This window comes from Phyllobates terribilis, unplaced genomic scaffold (assembly GCF_046119375.1).
Source record: "Phyllobates terribilis strain yellow unplaced genomic scaffold, ASM4611937v1 Scaffold_5__5_contigs__length_657084704, whole genome shotgun sequence".
Classification (NCBI taxonomy): domain Eukaryota; kingdom Metazoa; phylum Chordata; class Amphibia; order Anura; family Dendrobatidae; genus Phyllobates; species Phyllobates terribilis.
In genome coordinates this window covers 653336988-653349378 of record NW_027362765.1, presented here as the reverse complement: position 1 = coordinate 653349378, position 12391 = coordinate 653336988, and the positions used below count along the sequence as shown (strand labels likewise).

At 46.5% G+C, this 12391-nt stretch overlaps 8 non-coding genes across 8 annotated transcripts; all 8 read left to right on the top strand.

Annotated features, from left to right (window-relative positions):
• The first annotated feature begins 1896 nt into the window (after nt 1-1896).
• LOC141150247 (U2 spliceosomal RNA) lies at nt 1897-2089 on the top strand. Its single transcript, XR_012246504.1, has one exon. It is a non-coding gene; the product is annotated as a U2 spliceosomal RNA (small nuclear RNA).
• A 1115-nt stretch (nt 2090-3204) lies between these two features.
• LOC141149812 (U2 spliceosomal RNA) lies at nt 3205-3395 on the top strand. Its single transcript, XR_012246096.1, has one exon. It is a non-coding gene; the product is annotated as a U2 spliceosomal RNA (small nuclear RNA).
• A 1115-nt stretch (nt 3396-4510) lies between these two features.
• On the top strand, nt 4511-4701 carry LOC141275103 (U2 spliceosomal RNA). Its single transcript, XR_012323356.1, has one exon. It is a non-coding gene; the product is annotated as a U2 spliceosomal RNA (small nuclear RNA).
• Nucleotides 4702-5816: 1115 nt separating this feature from the next.
• LOC141275101 (U2 spliceosomal RNA) lies at nt 5817-6007 on the top strand. Its single transcript, XR_012323354.1, has one exon. It is a non-coding gene; the product is annotated as a U2 spliceosomal RNA (small nuclear RNA).
• Nucleotides 6008-7122: 1115 nt separating this feature from the next.
• Nucleotides 7123-7313, top strand: LOC141275100 (U2 spliceosomal RNA). The gene has a single exon (XR_012323353.1). It is a non-coding gene; the product is annotated as a U2 spliceosomal RNA (small nuclear RNA).
• Nucleotides 7314-8428: 1115 nt separating this feature from the next.
• On the top strand, nt 8429-8619 carry LOC141149549 (U2 spliceosomal RNA). The gene has a single exon (XR_012245841.1). It is a non-coding gene; the product is annotated as a U2 spliceosomal RNA (small nuclear RNA).
• Nucleotides 8620-9734: 1115 nt separating this feature from the next.
• Nucleotides 9735-9925, top strand: LOC141275099 (U2 spliceosomal RNA). Its single transcript, XR_012323352.1, has one exon. It is a non-coding gene; the product is annotated as a U2 spliceosomal RNA (small nuclear RNA).
• Nucleotides 9926-11040: 1115 nt separating this feature from the next.
• Nucleotides 11041-11231, top strand: LOC141149743 (U2 spliceosomal RNA). The gene has a single exon (XR_012246029.1). It is a non-coding gene; the product is annotated as a U2 spliceosomal RNA (small nuclear RNA).
• The last annotated feature ends 1160 nt before the right edge of the window (nt 11232-12391 follow it).

Below are 12391 nucleotides of genomic sequence, written 5' to 3'. Positions count from 1 at the left end.
CCTGGTCTCCTTGGATCAGGAGAAGGCCTTCGACCGGGTTTCCCACGAGTTCATGGGCCAAGCTCTGCACCGGTTAGGTTTGGGTAACATGTTTTGTTCGTATGTCCGTCTGATGTATTTTGATATCCACAGCTCGGTGTTGGTGAACGGCTGGAAGACTGACCCCTTCCCTGTCCTCTCTGGGGTCAGACAAGGCTGCCCTCTATCACCTCTTCTTTTTGTTTGTGTTATAGAACTCTTCGCAGAGGCTATCCGGCAGAATGGAGAGATCAGAGGGATCACCGCACCGGGTCCGGGACGACACGAGGTCAAGTGCTCGCTCTACATGGACGACGTCACCGTCTTCTGCGCTGATCGTGGTTCAGTCGACGCCCTCGTCCAGACGTGTGAGAGGTTCGGCCGGGCTTCAGGGGCCAAAGTCAACTGCAGGAAGTCGGAAGCCATGCTCTTCGGGGATTGGCAGCCGGCCTCCTCCGCCCCCTTCCCCTTCAACATTCAACCGGATTTCCTCAAGGTGCTGGGAGTCTGGTTCGGGAAGGAAGGAGCGGCCCTCAAGTCCTGGCAAGAACGCTTGGCCAAGGTGAAGCAACGGATCGGACTCTGGAGCCTCAGACACCTCACTTGTGAGGGTAAGGCACTCGTCCTGCGTAATGAGGTCCTGCCCGTCTTGCAGTACACGGCGCAGGCCTGGCCCCCACACGTCACTGTGTGCAGGGCCATTACCAGGACAGTGTTTCACTTTGTCTGGGGATCCAAGATGGACAGAGTCAGGCGGGCCGTCATGTACAAGGAGCCTCGCAAGGGTGGGAAGGGCGTTCCAGATATCCCCACCCTCCTGCGATCCTCTTTTGTGTGTGATTGTGTCCGCCGGACTTTGCAAGTCAAGAATGGCTCCGCGGGCAGGTCCATGTCTCGCTTCTTCCTGCTTCCTCTTTGGAGGCGACTCGGCTGGGACAAGTGGGACAGCTCCTTCCCCTACAACTGGACGACGCCATGGTTCTACGGAGACGTCGTTCGATTTGTGGGGGAGCATCAACTGGAGGGACTCAAGCCCGACTTGTGGAAGCCCAAAACTATCCACAAGCTAATCAGAGCCAAGGATGACGTGGAGAACATCACAGGACTTCACCAGGACACGCTGGAGACTGTGTGGACAAATGTGTCGTCTGACAGGCTGACCAACGGGCACAAGGACTTGTCGTGGATGGCGATTCAGGGCGGACTGCCCGTCCGGTCATTCATGCATGCCCGGAACCTGTGCAAGACCCGGTACTGCCCAAGGTGCCCCTTCGTGGAGGAAACATCTTTGCACACTTTTTGGGACTGCGGATTTGCACAGCGCCTATTGACTGCACTTGAGGACGACCTGAGGAACTCTGTCCCCAGGGCGAGCCTATCGCACCATTCTGTGCTTTACGGACTCTTCCCTGGGGTTCATACCGTCGGAGCCATCCAGGAGGCTTGGCGCCTTATGAACTGCTTCAAGGATGCCGTTTGGGTCGCCAGGAACCGGCTCATCTTGAGGAGGGAGAGGATGTCCATCCAGGACTGCCGCAGGCTGATCCACAGCCTGCTCAGAGACTATTCCATCATGGACGGTCCGGAGGACGAGGACGAGGACTAAACCCCTCCTCCCCCTCTCCCCTTATGTGTCTTGTCTTTCAATAAAGCTTCGGGCCTGTGATTTTCCCCTCCCCATCCCCTTTTTCCCAATCCCCATCCCTTATCACGGTTCGTCGTACTGTATTGATTGACATGCTTTTTCTTTCAGATTGAGTGTTTTGTGTAGCATAGGGGTGTGATGTGTCTAGTTAGTGCGTCGTATCCTCATGCTATGTAAATATGATGTAGAATTCTGTGTGTACTGGGCTGCGGCACTGTACACTGTCTGTTAACTTATTTTTTGTGCTAATAAAAGATATATTCAATCAAAAAATCTGTTCTTATCAGTTTAATATCTGATACGTCCCCTATCTGGGGACCATATATTAAATGGATTTTTAGAACAGGGAGATGGAAAAAGAGCTTGCTCTGTCCACTCCACGCATTGACCTGGTATTGCAGTATCTCCAGGACCGGTGCACCCCTTCTTTAATGCAGTTTCTAAAATCAGAAAGAATTGAATTCAATGTTTTTTGTTCATTTTGCTTGTTTGTCGGATTTTGGGATGGACTCTTTGGCTTTGCTTTTCTTCTCCTCATTGGATTTTTCATGTTCAAAGTTGCAGAAGCCAGATTACAAGCTCATTTTGGTTCAACTTCAGCAACTGTGCATTGCATTGCCATGTAATGTGATGCAATGCTATCTTTCTAGCTCTCCCTTTTTACTTCCTTTTGGATAAACAGACATATTAGGCAAGCATTTTGGAGCTTTCACCTAAATAACTACAGGTGGTGAGATAAGCTGCACAATATAATTGACCTTTCAGTATATTGTTGCACACACACCATCTATTTAGCAAATGCCCTTGTTATCAACAGCAGCCTTTTAAACTCACCTGAGCTAACAGGTATGTGCGCTGGTTACTCTGCTGCGCTTAAAATTTCTTTTTTGGTTTGCTACAATGCCTTTTCTGAAACGTTGTCTCCTTCTGCTGGAACACTGACTTCTTTCATTTAATGCCTGCAGACTATAAAAGAGAACCCAACCCAAAAAGTTTGGTTGATTAGTCTGTGGCATTCTGTTAAACTGTTGCTTATGGCGGTCTCTGTGAGCTTCTCAGCGACATTCAGCCAGCCAGGTATCCTGCCTGCAGTAGATGGAATGTGGCAATGGAACGCTGGCTGCGCGTGTCATAATAGGCTCTGAGCCTTTATATACCTGTGCACAGCAGCAGCCACCTTCAGTCTGCTGCTGGACAGCCAGCAGCAGCAGCAGCAGGAGAGGTATGTAATCAGGAGCCCTCCTGCTAAGGGTAGACAGCTGCTCGTTCCACCCCACCCCCCGCCTTAATTGGTTCTCCTCCCTTCCAACGGTGTTGAGGCGGGTGGGAACAGCAGGGGGTGAAGGTGCTGTGTTTAAAGAGGTGGAGTTATGCAGATCTAAAACGCGTGGATTGCAGCAGCAGCAAGCCGAAAAGTGCAGGCATGTAAGGGATCTAGAGGTTGACAACATGTCTTCTTAACGGGAGTCCAGGAGCTCATCTCCACAAATGGACTTTTCAGGATCCTTGGGTGGCTCCGTAGTTTGAAACCAATTCTGGTTATCGCTTCTCGGCCTTTTGGCTAAGATCAAGTGTAGTATCTGTTCTTATCAGTTTAATATCTGATACGTTCTCTATCTGGGGACCATATATTAAATGGATTTTTAGAACAGGGAGATGGAAAAAGAGCTTGCTCTGTCCACTCCACGCATTGACCTGGTATTGCAGTATCTCCAGGACCGGTGCACCCCTTCTTTAATGCAGTTTCTAAAATCAGAAAGAATTGAATTCAATGTTTTTTGTTCATTTTGCTTGTTTGTCGGATTTTGGGATGGACTCTTTGGCTTTGCTTTTCTTCTCCTCATTGGATTTTTCATGTTCAAAGTTGCAGAAGCCAGATTACAAGCTCATTTTGGTTCAACTTCAGCAACTGTGCATTGCATTGCCATGTAATGTGATGCAATGCTATCTTTCTAGCTCTCCCTTTTTACTTCCTTTTGGATAAACAGACATATTAGGCAAGCATTTTGGAGCTTTCACCTAAATTACTACAGGTGGTGAGATAAGCTGCACAATATAATTGACCTTTCAGTATATTGTTGCACACACACCATCTATTTAGCAAATGCCCTTGTTATCAACAGCAGCCTTTTAAACTCACCTGAGCTAACAGGTATGTGCGCTGGTTACTCTGCTGCGCTTAAAATTTCTTTTTTGGTTTGCTACAATGCCTTTTCTGAAACGTTGTCTCCTTCTGCTGGAACACTGACTTCTTTCATTTAATGCCTGCAGACTATAAAAGAGAACCCAACCCAAAAAGTTTGGTTGATTAGTCTGTGGCATTCTGTTAAACTGTTGCTTATGGCGGTCTCTGTGAGCTTCTCAGCGACATTCAGCCAGCCAGGTATCCTGCCTGCAGTAGATGGAATGTGGCAATGGAACGCTGGCTGCGCGTGTCATAATAGGCTCTGAGCCTTTATATACCTGTGCACAGCAGCAGCCACCTTCAGTCTGCTGCTGGACAGCCATCAGCAGCAGCAGCAGGAGAGGTATGTAATCAGGAGCCCTCCTGCTAAGGGTAGACAGCTGCTCGTTCCACCCCACCCCCCGCCTTAATTGGTTCTCCTCCCTTCCAACGGTGTTGAGGCGGGTGGGAACAGCAGGGGGTGAAGGTGCTGTGTTTAAAGAGGTGGAGTTATGCAGATCTAAAACGCGTGGATTGCAGCAGCAGCAAGCCGAAAAGTGCAGGCATGTAAGGGATCTAGAGGTTGACAACATGTCTTCTTAACGGGAGTCCAGGAGCTCATCTCCACAAATGGACTTTTCAGGATCCTTGGGTGGCTCCGTAGTTTGAAACCAATTCTGGTTATCGCTTCTCGGCCTTTTGGCTAAGATCAAGTGTAGTATCTGTTCTTATCAGTTTAATATCTGATACGTCCCCTATCTGGGGACCATATATTAAATGGATTTTTAGAACAGGGAGATGGAAAAAGAGCTTGCTCTGTCCACTCCACGCATTGACCTGGTATTGCAGTATCTCCAGGACCGGTGCACCCCTTCTTTAATGCAGTTTCTAAAATCAGAAAGAATTGAATTCAATGTTTTTTGTTCATTTTGCTTGTTTGTTGGATTTTGGGATGGACTCTTTGGCTTTGCTTTTCTTCTCCTCATTGGATTTTTCATGTTCAAAGTTGCAGAAGCCAGATTACAAGCTCATTTTGGTTCAACTTCAGCAACTGTGCATTGCATTGCCATGTAATGTGATGCAATGCTATCTTTCTAGCTCTCCCTTTTTACTTCCTTTTGGATAAACAGACATATTAGGCAAGCATTTTGGAGCTTTCACCTAAATAACTACAGGTGGTGAGATAAGCTGCACAATATAATTGACCTTTCAGTATATTGTTGCACACACACCATCTATTTAGCAAATGCCCTTGTTATCAACAGCAGCCTTTTAAACTCACCTGAGCTAACAGGTATGTGCGCTGGTTACTCTGCTGCGCTTAAAATTTCTTTTTTGGTTTGCTACAATGCCTTTTCTGAAACGTTGTCTCCTTCTGCTGGAACACTGACTTCTTTCATTTAATGCCTGCAGACTATAAAAGAGAACCCAACCCAAAAAGTTTGGTTGATTAGTCTGTGGCATTCTGTTAAACTGTTGCTTATGGCGGTCTCTGTGAGCTTCTCAGCGACATTCAGCCAGCCAGGTATCCTGCCTGCAGTAGATGGAATGTGGCAATGGAACGCTGGCTGCGCGTGTCATAATAGGCTCTGAGCCTTTATATACCTGTGCACAGCAGCAGCCACCTTCAGTCTGCTGCTGGACAGCCAGCAGCAGCAGCAGCAGGAGAGGTATGTAATCAGGAGCCCTCCTGCTAAGGGTAGACAGCTGCTCGTTCCACCCCACCCCCCGCCTTAATTGGTTCTCCTCCCTTCCAACGGTGTTGAGGCGGGTGGGAACAGCAGGGGGTGAAGGTGCTGTGTTTAAAGAGGTGGAGTTATGCAGATCTAAAACGCGTGGATTGCAGCAGCAGCAAGCCGAAAAGTGCAGGCATGTAAGGGATCTAGAGGTTGACAACATGTCTTCTTAACGGGAGTCCAGGAGCTCATCTCCACAAATGGACTTTTCAGGATCCTTGGGTGGCTCCGTAGTTTGAAACCAATTCTGGTTATCGCTTCTCGGCCTTTTGGCTAAGATCAAGTGTAGTATCTGTTCTTATCAGTTTAATATCTGATACGTCCCCTATCTGGGGACCATATATTAAATGGATTTTTAGAACAGGGAGATGGAAAAAGAGCTTGCTCTGTCCACTCCACGCATTGACCTGGTATTGCAGTATCTCCAGGACCGGTGCACCCCTTCTTTAATGCAGTTTCTAAAATCAGAAAGAATTGAATTCAATGTTTTTTGTTCATTTTGCTTGTTTGTCGGATTTTGGGATGGACTCTTTGGCTTTGCTTTTCTTCTCCTCATTGGATTTTTCATGTTCAAAGTTGCAGAAGCCAGATTACAAGCTCATTTTGGTTCAACTTCAGCAACTGTGCATTGCATTGCCATGTAATGTGATGCAATGCTATCTTTCTAGCTCTCCCTTTTTACTTCCTTTTGGATAAACAGACATATTAGGCAAGCATTTTGGAGCTTTCACCTAAATTACTACAGGTGGTGAGATAAGCTGCACAATATAATTGACCTTTCAGTATATTGTTGCACACACACCATCTATTTAGCAAATGCCCTTGTTATCAACAGCAGCCTTTTAAACTCACCTGAGCTAACAGGTATGTGCGCTGGTTACTCTGCTGCGCTTAAAATTTCTTTTTTGGTTTGCTACAATGCCTTTTCTGAAACGTTGTCTCCTTCTGCTGGAACACTGACTTCTTTCATTTAATGCCTGCAGACTATAAAAGAGAACCCAACCCAAAAAGTTTGGTTGATTAGTCTGTGGCATTCTGTTAAACTGTTGCTTATGGCGGTCTCTGTGAGCTTCTCAGCGACATTCAGCCAGCCAGGTATCCTGCCTGCAGTAGATGGAATGTGGCAATGGAACGCTGGCTGCGCGTGTCATAATAGGCTCTGAGCCTTTATATACCTGTGCACAGCAGCAGCCACCTTCAGTCTGCTGCTGGACAGCCATCAGCAGCAGCAGCAGGAGAGGTATGTAATCAGGAGCCCTCCTGCTAAGGGTAGACAGCTGCTCGTTCCACCCCACCCCCCGCCTTAATTGGTTCTCCTCCCTTCCAACGGTGTTGAGGCGGGTGGGAACAGCAGGGGGTGAAGGTGCTGTGTTTAAAGAGGTGGAGTTATGCAGATCTAAAACGCGTGGATTGCAGCAGCAGCAAGCCGAAAAGTGCAGGCATGTAAGGGATCTAGAGGTTGACAACATGTCTTCTTAACGGGAGTCCAGGAGCTCATCTCCACAAATGGACTTTTCAGGATCCTTGGGTGGCTCCGTAGTTTGAAACCAATTCTGGTTATCGCTTCTCGGCCTTTTGGCTAAGATCAAGTGTAGTATCTGTTCTTATCAGTTTAATATCTGATACGTCCCCTATCTGGGGACCATATATTAAATGGATTTTTAGAACAGGGAGATGGAAAAAGAGCTTGCTCTGTCCACTCCACGCATTGACCTGGTATTGCAGTATCTCCAGGACCGGTGCACCCCTTCTTTAATGCAGTTTCTAAAATCAGAAAGAATTGAATTCAATGTTTTTTGTTCATTTTGCTTGTTTGTTGGATTTTGGGATGGACTCTTTGGCTTTGCTTTTCTTCTCCTCATTGGATTTTTCATGTTCAAAGTTGCAGAAGCCAGATTACAAGCTCATTTTGGTTCAACTTCAGCAACTGTGCATTGCATTGCCATGTAATGTGATGCAATGCTATCTTTCTAGCTCTCCCTTTTTACTTCCTTTTGGATAAACAGACATATTAGGCAAGCATTTTGGAGCTTTCACCTAAATAACTACAGGTGGTGAGATAAGCTGCACAATATAATTGACCTTTCAGTATATTGTTGCACACACACCATCTATTTAGCAAATGCCCTTGTTATCAACAGCAGCCTTTTAAACTCACCTGAGCTAACAGGTATGTGCGCTGGTTACTCTGCTGCGCTTAAAATTTCTTTTTTGGTTTGCTACAATGCCTTTTCTGAAACGTTGTCTCCTTCTGCTGGAACACTGACTTCTTTCATTTAATGCCTGCAGACTATAAAAGAGAACCCAACCCAAAAAGTTTGGTTGATTAGTCTGTGGCATTCTGTTAAACTGTTGCTTATGGCGGTCTCTGTGAGCTTCTCAGCGACATTCAGCCAGCCAGGTATCCTGCCTGCAGTAGATGGAATGTGGCAATGGAACGCTGGCTGCGCGTGTCATAATAGGCTCTGAGCCTTTATATACCTGTGCACAGCAGCAGCCACCTTCAGTCTGCTGCTGGACAGCCAGCAGCAGCAGCAGCAGGAGAGGTATGTAATCAGGAGCCCTCCTGCTAAGGGTAGACAGCTGCTCGTTCCACCCCACCCCCCGCCTTAATTGGTTCTCCTCCCTTCCAACGGTGTTGAGGCGGGTGGGAACAGCAGGGGGTGAAGGTGCTGTGTTTAAAGAGGTGGAGTTATGCAGATCTAAAACGCGTGGATTGCAGCAGCAGCAAGCCGAAAAGTGCAGGCATGTAAGGGATCTAGAGGTTGACAACATGTCTTCTTAACGGGAGTCCAGGAGCTCATCTCCACAAATGGACTTTTCAGGATCCTTGGGTGGCTCCGTAGTTTGAAACCAATTCTGGTTATCGCTTCTCGGCCTTTTGGCTAAGATCAAGTGTAGTATCTGTTCTTATCAGTTTAATATCTGATACGTCCCCTATCTGGGGACCATATATTAAATGGATTTTTAGAACAGGGAGATGGAAAAAGAGCTTGCTCTGTCCACTCCTCGCATTGACCTGGTATTGCAGTATCTCCAGGACCGGTGCACCCCTTCTTTAATGCAGTTTCTAAAATCAGAAAGAATTGAATTCAATGTTTTTTGTTCATTTTGCTTGTTTGTCGGATTTTGGGATGGACTCTTTGGCTTTGCTTTTCTTCTCCTCATTGGATTTTTCATGTTCAAAGTTGCAGAAGCCAGATTACAAGCTCATTTTGGTTCAACTTCAGCAACTGTGCATTGCATTGCCATGTAATGTGATGCAATGCTATCTTTCTAGCTCTCCCTTTTTACTTCCTTTTGGATAAACAGACATATTAGGCAAGCATTTTGGAGCTTTCACCTAAATAACTACAGGTGGTGAGATAAGCTGCACAATATAATTGACCTTTCAGTATATTGTTGCACACACACCATCTATTTAGCAAATGCCCTTGTTATCAACAGCAGCCTTTTAAACTCACCTGAGCTAACAGGTATGTGCGCTGGTTACTCTGCTGCGCTTAAAATTTCTTTTTTGGTTTGCTACAATGCCTTTTCTGAAACGTTGTCTCCTTCTGCTGGAACACTGACTTCTTTCATTTAATGCCTGCAGACTATAAAAGAGAACCCAACCCAAAAAGTTTGGTTGATTAGTCTGTGGCATTCTGTTAAACTGTTGCTTATGGCGGTCTCTGTGAGCTTCTCAGCGACATTCAGCCAGCCAGGTATCCTGCCTGCAGTAGATGGAATGTGGCAATGGAACGCTGGCTGCGCGTGTCATAATAGGCTCTGAGCCTTTATATACCTGTGCACAGCAGCAGCCACCTTCAGTCTGCTGCTGGACAGCCGGCAGCAGCAGCAGCAGGAGAGGTATGTAATCAGGAGCCCTCCTGCTAAGGGTAGACAGCTGCTCGTTCCACCCCACCCCCCGCCTTAATTGGTTCTCCTCCCTTCCAACGGTGTTGAGGCGGGTGGGAACAGCAGGGGGTGAAGGTGCTGTGTTTAAAGAGGTGGAGTTATGCAGATCTAAAACGCGTGGATTGCAGCAGCAGCAAGCCGAAAAGTGCAGACATGTAAGGGATCTAGAGGTTGACAACATGTCTTCTTAACGGGAGTCCAGGAGCTCATCTCCACAAATGGACTTTTCAGGATCCTTGGGTGGCTCCGTAGTTTGAAACCAATTCTGGTTATCGCTTCTCGGCCTTTTGGCTAAGATCAAGTGTAGTATCTGTTCTTATCAGTTTAATATCTGATACGTCCCCTATCTGGGGACCATATATTAAATGGATTTTTAGAACAGGGAGATGGAAAAAGAGCTTGCTCTGTCCACTCCACGCATTGACCTGGTATTGCAGTATCTCCAGGACCGGTGCACCCCTTCTTTAATGCAGTTTCTAAAATCAGAAAGAATTGAATTCAATGTTTTTTGTTCATTTTGCTTGTTTGTCGGATTTTGGGATGGACTCTTTGGCTTTGCTTTTCTTCTCCTCATTGGATTTTTCATGTTCAAAGTTGCAGAAGCCAGATTACAAGCTCATTTTGGTTCAACTTCAGCAACTGTGCATTGCATTGCCATGTAATGTGATGCAATGCTATCTTTCTAGCTCTCCCTTTTTACTTCCTTTTGGATAAACAGACATATTAGGCAAGCATTTTGGAGCTTTCACCTAAATAACTACAGGTGGTGAGATAAGCTGCACAATATAATTGACCTTTCAGTATATTGTTGCACACACACCATCTATTTAGCAAATGCCCTTGTTATCAACAGCAGCCTTTTAAACTCACCTGAGCTAACAGGTATGTGCGCTGGTTACTCTGCTGCGCTTAAAATTTCTTTTTTGGTTTGCTACAATGCCTTTTCTGAAACGTTGTCTCCTTCTGCTGGAACACTGACTTCTTTCATTTAATGCCTGCAGACTATAAAAGAGAACCCAACCCAAAAAGTTTGGTTGATTAGTCTGTGGCATTCTGTTAAACTGTTGCTTATGGCGGTCTCTGTGAGCTTCTCAGCGACATTCAGCCAGCCAGGTATCCTGCCTGCAGTAGATGGAATGTGGCAATGGAACGCTGGCTGCGCGTGTCATAATAGGCTCTGAGCCTTTATATACCTGTGCACAGCAGCAGCCACCTTCAGTCTGCTGCTGGACAGCCAGCAGCAGCAGCAGCAGGAGAGGTATGTAATCAGGAGCCCTCCTGCTAAGGGTAGACAGCTGCTCGTTCCACCCCACCCCCCGCCTTAATTGGTTCTCCTCCCTTCCAACGGTGTTGAGGCGGGTGGGAACAGCAGGGGGTGAAGGTGCTGTGTTTAAAGAGGTGGAGTTATGCAGATCTAAAACGCGTGGATTGCAGCAGCAGCAAGCCGAAAAGTGCAGGCATGTAAGGGATCTTGAGGTTGACAACATGTCTTCTTAACGGGAGTCCAGGAGCTCATCTCCACAAATGGACTTTTCAGGATCCTTGGGTGGCTCCGTAGTTTGAAACCAATTCTGGTTATCGCTTCTCGGCCTTTTGGCTAAGATCAAGTGTAGCATCTGTTCTTATCAGTTTAATATCTGATACGTCCCCTATCTGGGGACCATATATTAAATGGATTTTTAGAACAGGGAGATGGAAAAAGAGCTTGCTCTGTCCACTCCACGCATTGACCTGGTATTGCAGTATCTCCAGGACCGGTGCACCCCTTCTTTAATGCAGTTTCTAAAATCAGAAAGAATTGAATTCAATGTTTTTTGTTCATTTTGCTTGTTTGTCGGATTTTGGGATGGACTCTTTGGCTTTGCTTTTCTTCTCCTCATTGGATTTTTCATGTTCAAAGTTGCAGAAGCCAGATTACAAGCTCATTTTGGTTCAACTTCAGCAACTGTGCATTGCATTGCCATGTAATGTGATGCAATGCTATCTTTCTAGCTCTCCCTTTTTACTTCCTTTTGGATAAACAGACATATTAGGCAAGCATTTTGGAGCTTTCACCTAAATAACTACAGGTGGTGAGATAAGCTGCACAATATAATTGACCTTTCAGTATATTGTTGCACACACACCATCTATTTAGCAAATGCCCTTGTTATCAACAGCAGCCTTTTAAACTCACCTGAGCTAACAGGTATGTGCGCTGGTTACTCTGCTGCGCTTAAAATTTCTTTTTTGGTTTGCTACAATGCCTTTTCTGAAACGTTGTCTCCTTCTGCTGGAACACTGACTTCTTTCATTTAATGCCTGCAGACTATAAAAGAGAACCCAACCCAAAAAGTTTGGTTGATTAGTCTGTGGCATTCTGTTAAACTGTTGCTTATGGCGGTCTCTGTGAGCTTCTCAGCGACATTCAGCCAGCCAGGTATCCTGCCTGCAGTAGATGGAATGTGGCAATGGAACGCTGGCTGCGCGTGTCATAATAGGCTCTGAGCCTTTATATACCTGTGCACAGCAGCAGCCACCTTCAGTCTGCTGCTGGACAGCCAGCAGCAGCAGCAGCAGGAGAGGTATGTAATCAGGAGCCCTCCTGCTAAGGGCAGACAGCTGCTCGTTCCACCCCACCCCCCGCCTTAATTGGTTCTCCTCCCTTCCAACGGTGTTGAGGCGGGTGGGAACAGCAGGGGGTGAAGGTGCTGTGTTTAAAGAGGTGGAGTTATGCAGATCTAAAACGCGTGGATTGCAGCAGCAGCAAGCCGAAAAGTGCAGGCATGTAAGGGATCTAGAGGTTGACAACATGTCTTCTTAACGGGAGTCCAGGAGCTCATCTCCACAAATGGACTTTTCAGGATCCTTGGGTGGCTCCGTAGTTTGAAACCAATTCTGGTTATCGCTTCTCGGCCTTTTGGCTAAGATCAAGTGTAGTATATCTTT